The sequence below is a fragment of the Ovis aries genome, chromosome 12 (genome assembly GCF_016772045.2).
Source record: "Ovis aries strain OAR_USU_Benz2616 breed Rambouillet chromosome 12, ARS-UI_Ramb_v3.0, whole genome shotgun sequence".
Classification (NCBI taxonomy): domain Eukaryota; kingdom Metazoa; phylum Chordata; class Mammalia; order Artiodactyla; family Bovidae; genus Ovis; species Ovis aries.
In genome coordinates, this window is record NC_056065.1 from 45878013 (window position 1) to 45890416 (window position 12404).

The 12404-nt window shown below is 41.6% G+C and overlaps 1 protein-coding gene across 2 annotated transcripts in view; it reads right to left on the reverse strand.

The window, feature by feature from the left end:
* Nucleotides 1–12404, reverse strand: part of CAMTA1 (calmodulin binding transcription activator 1) — a 117595-nt gene that overhangs the window by 34938 nt on the left and 70253 nt on the right. The window contains exon 3 of one of the 2 annotated variants that reach the window (XM_060396524.1): nt 1–12404. This exon is cut by the window's right edge and continues 35524 nt beyond it. The exons of the other annotated variant lie outside the window; for it this stretch is intronic. The gene's annotated coding sequence lies outside the window, so the exon portion shown is untranslated. 2 annotated transcript variants of the gene reach the window in all.

Below are 12404 nucleotides of genomic sequence, written 5' to 3' on the forward strand. Positions count from 1 at the left end.
TTTTTGCAAATTTGTTTCATTTGAAGTAGCTGCATAAAATTTCCATTATTGGAACATTTAGTATAACAATGTTCTAGAAGACAGCAATAAAGTGATACATGATAAAATAAACTGTGTAACTATATCTATTAAGATCTGTTCTCACATTCAACTCTCACTGCACAGGGGGGAAAAGACATTTTAAGCAAAATAACTTGCTATCTCTACTGGAATTACACAGAATTAATAGAAGCTTGACATAGGAATATCTTAACAATGGAAAAAAGTGTATGACAGTTGAGGCCTCAATTTTCTGTTGTAATTTACTCATTTCCCTCATTAACAAACAAAAAAGGACATTAACAAACCTTAAAAGGACAGAAAGAGCTATGGTTTTGTTTTGCATCATGTAGCCACTGCAGAAATCATGACAAACACACTTAACTTTGCGGCAATAGCAAGTGTAACAATTAGGAGTTACAGTAAATAATTTCCATATTCCTTTCACTAGTAAATAAAATGACTACTATTTTATTTACTAATGATCTTCAGTCTTCTCTCTACAACTAAACTTGAGCGGGCTACATTTCCTGATTTAAGGATCCAATCAAATTTCTTTGCTTCTTGCTGTACAGTGAATTGTAACAGGCAATAGAAATAATGCCTCTCTATCTAAGAGGGGAAAAGGGAGCATCACTAGCAAGAACTTTAAGTACCATTCCTTCTTCCAGCCTCCAAGGAAAGCTTCAATCTTACAATATCTAACATTTGAGTTTACCTTGATAAAATCAAATTTCCTGAATACTTTCCTATTAAAATAAAGACAACTGCCCCACAGGATTTTATTAAGAGGAATAGGAAATTCTTTCTGGTGGCTTAGAGCTATCAATAAATAAACTCTATAAGGATTTTTGTTCCCCCTGATTAGGTTTTGTTAAGAAATAACTGGCAGAGCTTCATGCACTAAATACAAGTGTGTTAGTGCCTCAAGGCCACATTTCTAAAAACACGACTTTCATTTTAAAGTTTCAGAGCTACTGACAAGTAAACTAGCCTTTCATTTATCTGGGATGCTCCTCTCCAGTAAAGTCTGTCATATATGAATTTGTTGCTGGGAGGCATGCAAGCAATTCTGAACACTACAGAAGGAATCAATACCCCATCAAAACAATGCAGATGTTGTTTTAGTAGCACTGTTACTCAGACCACTTTAAGCATGCTTACAAGAAAAGGCAAGAAGTCAGCAAGTTTACCATTAGCCGAGTTTTGTTTTATTAAAATGTTTCCCATTAAAAATGAGAAAAGGTACATTCAGATCCAATATATGTACCCCTTCATTACCAAAACACAAGCATTTATTTAAAAACTTCTTGACAACAAGAGGAGACAGCACTTATAGATGCTTTTCAAAAGTGTTCTAAATCATTTCTAAAATTCACAGACTCAGAAAAACGTGTTAGCCCAAACTTTCTACCAGCTTAACCCCCACTGCAAGCTGCAGACACCAGTCTAGGCCAACGTGATTTGATTCTCCAAGTAGTAAGGAACTGCTCTCTGAGGTCCTATAAGCACTACAACCAATCAAGTTTCCACAAATAAATCCACGAAACTGAATATAACCTAAGTAATAAACACAAACAAGAACCCTCCCCGCCCAAGCACTTAGAAGTTCTGACAATCTGAATAAATTTGTGCCAGTAATGACATTTTAGGTGACTTAAAGAAAATCTATGAAGGATTTTAGCCAATGTTTTTCACATGTGTTTGCTATTTGGGAAAGGGCTACCAGGAAGGAGTTTACCACGCCTCTAATATTCAAGGACCCTAGAACCTAATTAGGGCTTCCCTGGTGACTCAGGCAGTAAAGAATCTGCCTGCAATTCAGGAGACCCGGATTCGATCCCTAGGTCAGGAGGATCCCCTAGAATGTAATTTAATAAGTAAAAAGAGGGCAAGACTACTGGGAGAAACAACAATAATCTCAGATATGCAGATAACACCACCACCCTAATGGCAGAAAGCAAAGAGGAATTAAAGAGCCTCTTGATGAAGGTGAAAAGGAGAGTAAAACAGCTGGCTTAAAACTCAATATTTAAAAAACAAAGACCATGGCATCCAGTCCCATCACTTCATGGTAAACAGATGGGGAAACAATGGAAACAGTGAGAGACTTTATTTTCTTGGGCTCCAAAACCACTGTGGATGGTGACTGCAGCCATGAAATTCAAAGACCCTTGCTCCTTGGAAGAAAAGCTATGACCAACCTAGACAGTATATTAAAAAGCAGAAACATTACTTTGCCGACAAAGGTCCATAGAGTCAAAGCTATGATTTTTCCAGTAGTCATGTACGGTTGTGAGAGTTGGACCATAAAGAAGGTTAAGCACCAAATAATTGATGTTTCCAAACTGTGGTGCTGGAGAAGACTCTTGAGAATCCCTTGGACTGCAAGGAGATCAAACCAATCAATCCTCAAGGAAATCAACCTTAAATAGTCATTGGAAGGACTGATACTGAAGCTGAAGCGCCAATAATCTGGGCACCTGATGCAAAGACTCAACTCACTGGAAAAGACCCTGATGCTGGGAAAGACTGAGGACAAGAGGAAAAGGGGATGACAGAGGATGAGAAGGTTGGATGGCATCACCAATTCAAAGAACACGAGTTTGAGCAAATTCCTGAAGCCTGGTCTGCTGCAATCCATGGGGTGGCAAAAAGTCAGACACAACCGAGAGACTAAACAGAGACCACTGGGGCCAGAACATCTGGGGAGCACGGATTCAGCTGCAACAACCAGGAGCTACCCACTTCCTTTTTCCCAGAGACACAATCTGACACCTGCCTACTTAACCGGAGGTCTGTTGAAGCAACAGTTCTGCTCCAGATTCTAGAGGCTATGGGACATGAGTAACTTTTTATTTTTTCCCAAAAGACTGGCTTAAGCTGAAATTTGAGACACAAAACACTCTCCTAGTCCCCGCTTCCTGGGCCCCAAAGAGAGTCCCTCAAGGACTACAAATGGACTGGATTCATAGATACCAATAAAAGTGAAAACTGAGGGGTGGGGGAAGGGTGGTCTTTGACCCCAAATAAATCCATCAGTGATAGAACTAGCACTTTTGCAGCAAGGGGTAGAGAAAAGACAGTCCTCTTCCAAATGACGAGCAGTAAATAAAATAAACAGGAAATGTTCAAAAGTCCTATACTACCCAAATTTTAGGAGCACAACTAGCACACACCCTACCCTCAATCTGAAATTGGAAAGAAAACTGTACAACCACACAGGTGACTTACATTACTACGGTAAGAAACATACAAGGTTTCACTCTGACAAGACCAACAAGTCACCGGAGTTCTAGCAAAGAGGACTTTTCCAAAGAAAGGCTCACCCATATTAAGTTCTCACTGTACGGACAACTTTTTAAAGAACACATTCTCCAACATGCTCAATCTGTACTCTGAGTTTTGGGGGGTTGTTTTTTGTTGTTGCTGTTTCAGTGTTTTGGGGGTTTTGTCTGTTTATTTGCCAAGGACCAGCCAGCATTTATAAACACAGAGAATTGGCTCATTCCTCAACTAAAGAGACACAGAACAAAGAACGTCGTTTCTAATAAGGTTAAATCATGACAGAAACGCTGCCATTTTCACCTCAGGCGTATACTTTCAAAATACACACAAGAACCAGAAAGAAATAAAAAATAAAAAGCCAAGAAAATTCAGAGTCAGAGAAGCTAGGAGACAGTTGAAGAAACCCATTAAAACAGAGTTCTATATACTTTACTAATTCTTTACAAAATGGCTATTAACGCAACAATATAATGCTTTCTGCAACAGAAACTAATCTCAGCAAGTGTACTCTGAGAGCAAAATGAGAATGTCCAGCCAAAAGTTTATTACAGTGATGGGGCATTTAAAAAAAAAAAAAAAAACTCGAATCTATAAATATAAATAAATATGTCACCAAAATGTCACTCAATAAAACAGACAATTCACTAGAATAAAATGCACTTGAGCTAAGTATATCCTTCAGTTAAGTGGGGATTATATTTCTATTACCCTTTCATCTTAGAATTTTTTAGTTTTTTTCAGCATATTAGAAGTACTGGTTGTTTGAAAAACCAAGACAAGAAAAGCACTTGGTCTCCACGAATGCGGTTCTTCCAAGTGCACCCAGGGGGGCACCGCCAGCAGGAGGTGTTCCCTCCCCTACCCCCTACCCCCTACCCCCTTCCCACTACAGCCACCCTCTCTGCCATTTTTTTCAACCTTTCTGAAAATATATTTTCTCTGCCAAGCTTCTCAGTCTGTTCTAAAATATACGCCTGTTTCTTAAAACTTTCTATAAGTGATACAGCAACCTACACCTGCAATCATCATATTATTTCCGCTACAATCCTCGAAAAGAAAACAAAAGCGAAAACTATAAATACCTGTCTACGTGGAACTTTATCCTCAACAATATAATTTTCTCCCTAACAGCTTCAAAGATCTCATGAAAGGAGAAAGCGAGGAGGAGGAAGGGGCCCACGTGCCATGAGCATGAGCAACTTTCAAGAGTGAGCGGACTGCTCCTTCTGGTGGAGGGGGGATGGCCATGGGGTGTGCGCAAGCACACGTCTCAAAAGTAGGTGCAGCTCAGTATATGCCAATTACATCTCAAAAAGCTATTTAAGAACTGGGGCACAGGCTGAAAAACTCTAAATTCACCAGGCACTGGAGGAGTACTCAAACGCTGTGGAGAAGGCCTCAGGAGTGGGGGAAATCAGCCTGAGGTTGAGCACTGCTGCACACTCACCTAACAAAGCAAGACCTGAAAGGATCAAACTGTTTAAAAGCAACTTAGCTGCATCCCAGAGCAAAGTTCAAGAAGAATTCAAGGGTCCTGCTTCCTTAAATTTAGTCTGTCAATGTCCACTTTCTAATCAGGATATTTAGTCCATATGCAGTTAATATAATAAATATGGTTGGGCTTTAGTTAACCATCCCGTGATTTGTTTTCTACTATTTCCTGTGTTCTTTGTTCCTTTGTTCTTCCTTTCCGCCTTCTTCTGAATGAATCAAGTATTTTTAGTTAAAAAAAAAACTTTTTAAGAATGGGGGGTGGACAAAAGGCAGGGCTGTGCCCTCTTCCTGAGCACTTTAACCCACAAAGCCCAGCTGCAACCGTCATGCAGGAAGAGCCAAGAGTCCTGGGAGCCAGCAGGAGCCACTGAACTAACCAATTCTGGAACCACCTGGTTCTGCTCGTTTTGGGTGAAATAATGAAAGTAACCTCCCTGTTTAAAATAAATACTATATATTTAAAACATGTCCTACTGATTACCAGCTTTCATATTAGCCACAAACCTGACACTACCATAGTTTCTAAATGGAAAATCAGGGCACAATACGACAGTTTCTCTAAAAGACTTGAAAAACCAGCTTTAGATATACTCCTAGCTTTACAAATGATATGCAAATTTGCCAAATACTCTTAAATTTCCCCCTCAGATTTTGCATTTATATGATGTTAACTCTACTACAGTCAAGACCCATTTCTCTCAGGGACTATCCCCACAAGAGAAAAAGAACAATATGATATATGCCAAATTCCCCCAAATAAAACAAAAGGGAAACATTCACCTACTGTTGACTTTATGTCTGTATGACCTGTGTAAGGTCACTAACCTGCACACCAGTGCTTATTTTGATTGCTCTACTGGCTTCCTACATGACAGTCAGGACAAGACCACACGACAGTCAGGAGTTAGGACTCCAACATTTCCCACTTCCTCTAGTCACGGATTCTCAAGCTTCAGACAAAGAAGGAGCCCCTATTTAAACCAAGTCATTTGTAAAGAATAGTTCCCAAGTCTCTCCCTTAAGAGATCACAATTTAGTACATCAAAAGAGGAGCTAAACAATCTGCATTTTTAGTAAAACCACCAGGTTAAGCTGACTAGAACAGCCCACTGTCCTCACTTTAAGAAAAATTGCCTAGGTGCGTTCAACCCCATCCTCCAATCTCCACATACACCCGCCTCCTGCAGGCACCAGGCACCGATGTCAGACCTGCCAAAAGGTAAAGAAACAAATTCCAGCTAATAACAGCTTAAGGTGGCCCTTAAGTTTTTAAATGCCAATAGATGCTTTAAAAGTCTCTAAAAGCCCAAGAATAAAGCTATACTGCAAGACAGGGTAGCTATACAAGATACAGAGAATCCTTTTCCAATTAGAACCAATTCTAGGTTTCAGCAGTAGCTCTACTGCTCACTACTCTATGACCTTGGATAAACTAATTTTTTAACAAAGTCATACTTTCTTCACTTAAAACATGAAGATAATGACATCCCTACCTTATAGGGCTGCTGTGAATATTAAAGAAAATAAGTAATACAAACTGAGCAGCATAGTGCTTAGGTCTTAAAAAGCAGTAATGCCAGCTCTGTGGTTACTATGATGATGGTGCTGATTATCTTCCATTCTTTTTCTGATCTGATTCTTTACAAGGTTTACAAGAGGGCTACTGCTCTCTCCATTTATTCAGATGAACAAAGGTTAACATTCAAGACGTAAATCTTAAAAATGGCAGAGCTGGAACTGAAATTACATCTGTCCAGCCTGTCCCGCTCCATGGCGCTGCTCCTGACAGGAAAGTGCTCCACACGGGGCTCTGCACACTAAGGTTCCCAGTCATGTTCGGGGAGTGAGACAATGAAAGGACAGGAAGGCCGTGCGGGGCAGCAGAGGGGACTGCACCCTTCTAGATTCATTACATACCAACCACAGCATCTTACACAGGGCATTCAGGACACTTTACTCAAGGGAATCACAGAAATAAACGCAAGGACTTACTTGCATACAAAAGAAGGAGGAGCAATTATTTTCCATTCTGCAATTCTACTCACTAATTAAAAGACAAATTCATTCAAAAAATATATACGGAGAGCCTAACTATAGAGAAGGCTCGGTCACCGTGTCCCGGGATGTGCAATGAAGAGCAGAGAAGAGGTTCCAGCTTTCTCTATCTTGACACTGAGGCAAGGATTCAGACATGGAACAAGTCATTTCAAGCACCTTGAGCAGTTAAGAAGTGCAGGGTGCTATGGAAATGCACAGCAAGGGTACCTCATGGATTCTGCTGTGGAGGGCAAGGGGGAAAGAGGCAATTTTCCTAGGGGAAATAGTGTTTAGCTGAGATCAGCAGGATGACAAGGTGGAGGTGGACCATATCCTAAGAAGAAGAAAAAAATGGCCTGTCTCAGGCAATATGGGAGGAAGGACCTGAGAACAGGCAACGAATTCAGGGGAAGAAACCAACGGCTAGAAGAGAGAAGGGGAAAGGGGCCAGGCAGGAGGCTGGGTGGGTGACGCACAAGATTTCACAGGCCTGTGCACAAGGCTGAGAAGCTAGATCTTAAGGACAATGGAAAAGTATTCAAACAACTGAGAAATGCGGTACCATAATCCAACTGGCATTTTTAAAAAACCACTCTGACATCTGGGTGGGAGCAGGCAAGACTTCAGGCAGAGACAGGGGTCCAGGAGCTCTCTAGAAGCCGTTTGGGCACAAGTAATTGTCGACTGGCCTGGAGAGGTGGCTCTAAGGAGTGATTTAGACAGAATGGAAATTTATGTGGAAATAGAACTGGTAGGCTTGGATTCAATAGTAAAAGATGAAGGAGGTGTCAAAAATGACCTCTGAGAGGAAAAAAAGTAGCAACTCTAGATTGGAGATATCTGATAAGCACTGCCTCAGCCAGGTGCTGAAGGTTAAGAGTATCACAGTGAGAAGTCTTGTTGACAGCAAGCACCCCTGATCTGATGAGATGAGAAGGGCTCTGCATCTCCACAGTCTTCCTTCCCAAAACCCGTAATCCCAGCCTAATCACAGACCAAACAGCAGACCAACCCAAACTGAAGGACACTGTACAAACGCCTGATCCATCAAGGTCAACAGAAACAAGCAAAGTCTGAGCAATTGTCACAGTCCAGAGGAGCCTGAAGGGAAAGGACAACTAAATGCCATGTGGCCTCCTGGATGGGGTCCTGGAGCAGAAAAGGACACTAGGGGAAAACTAAGGAAAGCTGAAGAACGTGTGGAGTTTACAGTCCTGTAGCAGTACTGGTTACTGGTCAGGGTGAACGTCCACTTTCACTTTATTAGGATCAGTGGGAGTGGGGGACACATGAACTGTCTATGATGTTTTTGCAACTTTCCTAGAAAGCTAAAACTACTTTTAATGCACAGATGGTGACTGCAGCCATGAAATTAAAAGACGCTTACTCCTTGGAAGGAAAGTTATGACCAACCTAGATAGCATATTGAAGAGCAGAGACATTACTTTGCCAACAAAGGTCCATCTAGTCAAGGCTATGGTTTTTCCAGTAGTCATGTCTGGATGTGAGAGTTGGACTGTGAAGAAGGCTGAGCGCCAAAGAATTGATGCTTTTGAACTGTGGTGTTGGAGAAGACTCTTGAGAGTCCCTTGGACTGCAAGGAGATCCAACCAGTCCATTCTGAAGGAGATCACCCCTGGGATTTCTTTGGAAGGAATGATGCTAAAGCTGAAACTCCAATACTTTGGCCACCTCATGCAAAGAGTTGACTCATTGGAAAAGACTCTGATGCTGGGAGGGATTGGGAGCAGGAGGAGAAGGGAATGACAGGATGAGATGGCTGGATGGCATCACTGACTCAATGGACATGATTTAGAGTGAACTCCAGGAGTTGGTGATGGACAGGGAGGCCTGGCGTGCTGCGATTCATGGGGTCGCAAACAGTCGTACACAACTAAGCAACTGAACTGAACTGAACTACGTTAAAACTGGCCTCCAGGTCTGCCTTGGACACATGGGAGGTGTCCTTTTTTGAGACAAGAAAGACAGAGAAGAACATCATGAGCTCATTTCAGACACTCTACACAGGACCAGCCTGTCAGACTCTGCCATAGAATGGGTGGGCAGCTCTGGTGGGGCCCTCGGCAGAGGGAGCTGAGCTCAAAACAAATTCAGCATGCAGCACACCCCTGGAGGGGAATGTGGAGGCAGCAGGAGAGGAAGAAGGCTCACTGAGAGAGAGAGAGACCTTGGAACAGAGAGAAGGAAAATCATTACCCTTGGAGAGACCGAGAAAGTAAACAGGACAGAATGTGGGCACCAAAGTTCAGTTCTGGCAAAACATTTTTTAAAATATTTATTATCTGTTCTTATTTTTGGCTGTGCTGGGTCTTCACTGCAGAGCACAGGGCTTCTCTAATTGCAGCGCGCCGGGACTACTCTTTGTTGCAGCTCACGGGCTCGAGGCACGCGGGCTTCAATAGTTGCGGTGCATGGGCTTAGCTGCCCTGTGGCATGTGGATGCTTCCCGGACCAGGGATCAAACCTGTCGCCCCTGCACTGGCAGGAGGATTCTTAACCACTGGACCATCAGGGAAGTCCCCTAGCAAAACTCTGGTTTTCTAAAGTCCAGTAAGACAACACAAACAAAAAGCAGCAGGTAAGTCTGAACTTGCTGAAAAAACTACCACAAAAATAAAAATAGGCACAGACTTATTCCATGTAAGACATGCTTAAAGATGTATTAATACAACACAAGAGAATATAGCCAATGTTTTGTAATAACTGTAAATGGGAAAAAATAATAAAAATAGATACAGTTTTTTGTAGCACAAGTTAAAAAAAAATCAGGAGCCTTCTCAGCAGGCTGAGGGAGCAGCAGGGTCACTGAGAGTGAAAATGAGTATCTTAGAGGTGAGGACCTCAGTTGATTCCTGAGAAATATCCACATTTACCAGTCACACGTGAAGAAGGTCAAGTCAAGCCCTGAGAAAAGCCCACCTTCAGACGTCGGGAAGAAGACAGTGAAACATCTAACACTAGGAGAAAATCCAAGGCCACACGTCATCCCGGAGGCCAAAGGGGAAGGCACAGTCAACTTGTGTGAATACATCTGAGAAACCAAATAAAATACTGAAAAATGCCCCTCATCTTTACCAATTCTGAGGTCACAAGTGATCTCGCTCTGAAAGAGGTTTCAGCAAGTAATGGGAATTAAATTCAGATTGGAGTATCTGAATAAAAGTGAAGAAAAGAAAAACCAAACTCTCACAAGAAGTCTGGCTCTCAGACTTGTACACCCTTATTCAACGCAACATTACTTACAACACCCAAAGGTGGAGGCAACCCAGGTGTCTATCGATGAATGAATGGATACCACAGTGTGGTATGTACATAATGAAATATTATTCATCCTTTAAAAAGGAAGGAAATGACATGTGGCTGAACCATGAGGACATTATGCTAAGAGAAATAAGTCAGTCACAAAAAGACAAATGTAGACTCCCCTGATCTGAGATAATTAGCATTGTCAAATTCAGAGACAGGAAACAGAAAGATGCTTGCTGCGGCTGGAAGGAGATGGCAACGGGGAGGAAGTTACACAACTGTGTGAATTTACTCAATGCCAAAGTATTATATACTTTAATGTGGCTAAGATGGTAAATTTTATGTTATGTACATCCTACTACAATCAAAATTTTTTAAAAAGAAGTCTGGCTCTCAAAATGTTAAATTCTTATCAAGCCATAATGATTTACAATGAAAAATATTTACAGCTGGACACTTTAACCTAGATCAACACTTTCTAGACATGTCCCTGAAGACGTGTGTCTCACACACACACATCACAGATGCTGGTCCCCTCGTGCTCTGAAAGGGGGCCTGGGCCCCACAGACCCCAGGTCAGTGGGCTCTGATCCCAAGAGTACTCATCTATTAACCCTGTATGCCTTGTAAGTACTTTTATATTTGACGTGTTCTAAGATGTGTGGTTTTTCCTGTGGTCACGTACGGATGTGAGAGTTGGACTGTGAAGAAAGCTGAGCGCCAAAGAATTGATGCGTTTGAACTGTGGTGTTGGAGAAGACTCTTGAGAGTCCCTTGGACTGCAAGGAGATCCAACCAGTCCATTCTGAAGGAGATCAGCCCTGGGATTTCTTTGGAAGGAATGAAGCTGAAGCTGAAACTCCAGTACTTTGGCCACCTCATGCGAAGAGTTGACTCATTGGAAAAGACTCTGATGCTGTGAGGGATTGGGGGCAGGAGGAGAAGGGGACGACCGAGGATGAGATGGCTGGATGGCATCACGGACTCGATGGACGTGAGTCTGAGTGAACTCCAGGAGCTGGTGATGGACAGGGAGGCCTGGCGTGCTGCGATTCATGGGGTCGCAAAGAGTCAGACATGACTGAGCGACTGAACTGAAGTGAACTGAACTGAAGATGTGAGAAGAGCCGGGAGGCGATGGCTACAGAAATGAGAATTAGAGATCATTTCAATTCTATTTTCAGTGGCAAAAAAACTTGCTTTACAAGGGGGAAATCCCTGTAAGAGACCTAAATTTCTGTTAATAAGAGTGTTTAAACAATTTATGGTAACATTCAGGAAAAAAAATTGCTTTAAATTGGTTTTCTTCATCAACCCACAACTTCTGCTACCAAAAGGAAAAGGAAAAGAATGTGACCCCAACTTACAGAAACTAGTAACAGGTCATTTAGAGAAACAAAGGAACCTCTACTATAAAGTCACACCCCATTTTTGAAAGATAACTTTAAGGATGGATGGACTAGGGGCAACAATTTTCTCTTCATGAATTGTCAGATTGACAAGAACTAAATCAGTGTGTAAGGAGAAAAAGGAAAAAGCAAAGAACAATGTGGCACTGATGCAGGCCTATGATGAACAGATCAATGAACAGAGAGCATTCAGATACAAAACCACACATTAGTATTTGTGGAAATTTAGCACAAGGCAAAGGCAACATTTCAAATCAGTAGGAAAGGATCAATGACTCAATAATAAGCATCTATTAATATACGGGGGGAAAAAAGCTTTACCTCACTCTGTCCATATTACCCAAAATGTTTCTGTGTATTAAACATCTAAGGGGAAAATTCAACACAAAGAAGAAAATCCAGGGAGAACACTTAGGAACTGGGGTAAAGAAGCCTTTCCTGGGTGTGCTTTCAAGGCCAAAGAGACTCAAAGTCTGAGCGCATGACCCACAGGACTGACATGAGGATGTAATGAAGAAAACTAAGACTGAAATACAGCACGCTAGCCAGGAAAAAAAATGAAACTTTTTTTTTTTTTTAAAGAAAAACACAGAAATCAGAAAGGGTAAAGACCTTCCTAGAAAAAAGAACAAAAGAATGAACAGATAATTTTAAAAAGTAACACAAAGTGGCCACATGAAGAAAAGCGAATTAAAAAGAATTTTTTCACCTGAAAGAAACAATTTTTTCACCCCTTAGACTAAGAAAGATAGAAAAACTGTAATACCTGTGTCAGTCAGTTTAGGGAACTGAACATTTTCCTATTCAGCTATAGAGAGTGTAGTGGCACCTTTCTAGAAGGAATATGGCAAATGTTTACACTCTCTGGCG